Genomic DNA, 2,500 nt, shown 5'->3' with positions numbered 1-2,500 from the left:
CCAATTAGATAAAGAAAGAATATCATGACATTTTCTGTAAAAAGATACTCCCAGTCCAATACCACCAGACCATTCATCACAGCCGCCGGCCTGTCACAGGTGTGTATGGAGATGTATGAGGGACCCAGTGGTCTGCCCCAGGGGGTATAATGCTCGTGAGCAGGGAGGCTAAGACTAATGTCTTAGAATATTTACAGTGCCTGGCCAAAGCAAGGAATTAAATAAACAAATACTTAATAGCGTTTGATTGGATAATTACTGCAGTAATTAATATTATGGGGCAGTGAAATGACATCAGCTCAATACCTGAATGTACTGAATGACCACGTTATCCCCTCAGTGAAGGTACTGAATGACTAGATTATCCCCTCGATTAATTTTCTCTTCCCCGATGATGGCTATATGCCAGCAGGATGAAATCAAGCTTTGCTGGGCTCAGATTGTGAAAGTGGATCAGGGAGTGTGAATTTTCTCACATGAATTGGCGTGGACAGAGCCCTGACCTTTAACCCCATTTAATGACTTTGGTTCAGCACTCACATCATCAAGATCTTGCGCAAAAATGAATTAAACTCTGGATAAAAATAAATGGTGTGACATTGCTTAAGGTAACTGAAACAGTGCCACAGCTAATGAAAGGCAGTGTAGTTTGTACTGAAGTGTCATTAATCTCCTTTATCTTCTTTATTGATATTCAGGTCCGTGTGTGTGTATGTAGGCTGTAGGTCATGTAGGCTGACTTTTGGGATGGAAGTGCTTGAGTAAAAACTGTTAGTTTCCTCCCCAGTGTTTTCCAGCGTTGACCTGCACTAGGTGTCTTCAGTCCCTGTTCCTAAGATGGGGAAACAGCCTCAGTGAGTTAATGCATGGCTACACGCGTCTCATCATATTATCCCTTGTGGGCTCTCGACAGCTGTTTGCCCTCCCAGAACTAACATCTGCGAGAGCAGGCTTCAGTCGATGAGGAATCAGCCAGTGAAGCAAAAATGAATGAGATGGTTGGGATAGCTGTACCTAACATACATGCGAATCCGAGTAGTGGTAGCTCAGTGGTTAAGGTACTGGACTACTAATCAGTAGGTTGCTGGTTCAAGTCCCACCAGTGCCTAGTTGCCACTGTTGGGCCCCTGAGCAAAAGGCCCATAACCCTTTTTTGTAAAGGTTGCTCAGGGCATAACTAAGTTTTTGTTTTGTTTTGGATAAAGCTTTCAGCTAAATGTTGTAAGTTTTTTTGCTTCAGCCTTTTTGAGCTGTTCCTCATAACTTAGCTTACCATAGATGTTGTTTTTTAAAGATTTTTTTTCTACCATAGCTCATGATTCATTCTTTCTTCTCTCTGATTGTGACAGCTTGGGCATTTAACCTCTGAACTGAAACATCCCTGGGAGAGATATAGCAAGGTATCGGGGTGGGCGGCTCACCCGAGATATGTAGGAGAATTAGAAGTCATTTAGGCATAACTGCTGTTCTACAGCTTCTGTTAACGCCTGCTGTCTGCTTCCACAATCTCATATTCAGCATGATGTAGGATGGGGAATACCACTTTCTCTGTCTTGCTTTCTTTCACTCACACATGCGCATGCGTGCACACACACACTGTCTTGTTTTAGTAGCCTTGTAGGGATCTTTCACTGACATAGTGGTTACTGTGTACATACACCTAACCCCTAACCTTAACCCCTAACCCTAAACTTAGCCTCAGTAACCAAAACTAAATCATTTAGCTCCTTTAGTTTTTCAAATGACTCTGCTATCCTTGTGGGGATATTTCTTCCCCACTGAGATATATAAACGAGTAGAGACCCCCCCCCCTCCCCACAATAGCCTTGACTATGATTGAATCCATTTGAATCAGTGAGCATGGTTATCACAGTCATACTGGAAGACTGTTGCCATTTCACACTAATTTATGTTTTTTGTGGTTTTGACTTCACAAAAATGCCTTTACACTCCCCAGTCACTAATGAAATACTCACAGACTGAGCTGGATGTTTCGGGACAGGATTCATGCCTTTGTTGCTCGTACGCTTCAGATTCCTAAAGAAACTCCAGCACTGCATCTTGGTTTAGAGCAAGATTATGAAGAGTTAATTCAGAACACAGAAAGAAACCCTGAACAGAACATCAACAAAAAATCCACTTTTCAAAGATCATTTGCACTCGAATGTGAAAACATCACCAGTGTTCAACAGTCCTTTCAGCACTTTGGTTATTCAGGGTCGTTGTGTCCTTGCACTTCCTGGGTCCTCAGACATGGTTTTAAGTACAGAAGATCAACGTGCAGTTGGAGTTGTTTTCCCTGCCATGCTAGAGACCAGAAGGTGTGATATGGCAGAGCACCCTTTAATTAGAGCACCCAAAAGTCCCTAATGTGGCTGGTTAGTCTCAGTACGCCTGCATTCCTGGCACGTGCATGCAGAGCCTTGACTGACTGCCTCTCCGCCAACTTCCGTGTCTTTGTCTGGTGGAACCGTTTCCTTTGTGCCCTTTTAATTAATGC

General features: G+C 43.2%; 1 protein-coding gene across 4 annotated transcripts in view; it reads left to right on the top strand.

Annotated features, from left to right (window-relative positions):
* Nucleotides 1-2,500, top strand: part of cpne9 (copine family member IX) — a 25,133-nt gene that overhangs the window by 10,876 nt on the left and 11,757 nt on the right. The gene's annotated exons all lie outside the window — the stretch shown is intronic.

This window comes from Electrophorus electricus, chromosome 24 (assembly GCF_013358815.1).
Source record: "Electrophorus electricus isolate fEleEle1 chromosome 24, fEleEle1.pri, whole genome shotgun sequence".
In the NCBI taxonomy this organism is placed as follows: domain Eukaryota; kingdom Metazoa; phylum Chordata; class Actinopteri; order Gymnotiformes; family Gymnotidae; genus Electrophorus; species Electrophorus electricus.
Note: the sequence above shows the minus strand (reverse complement) of the source record. Positions and strands in the feature narration are given on the sequence as shown.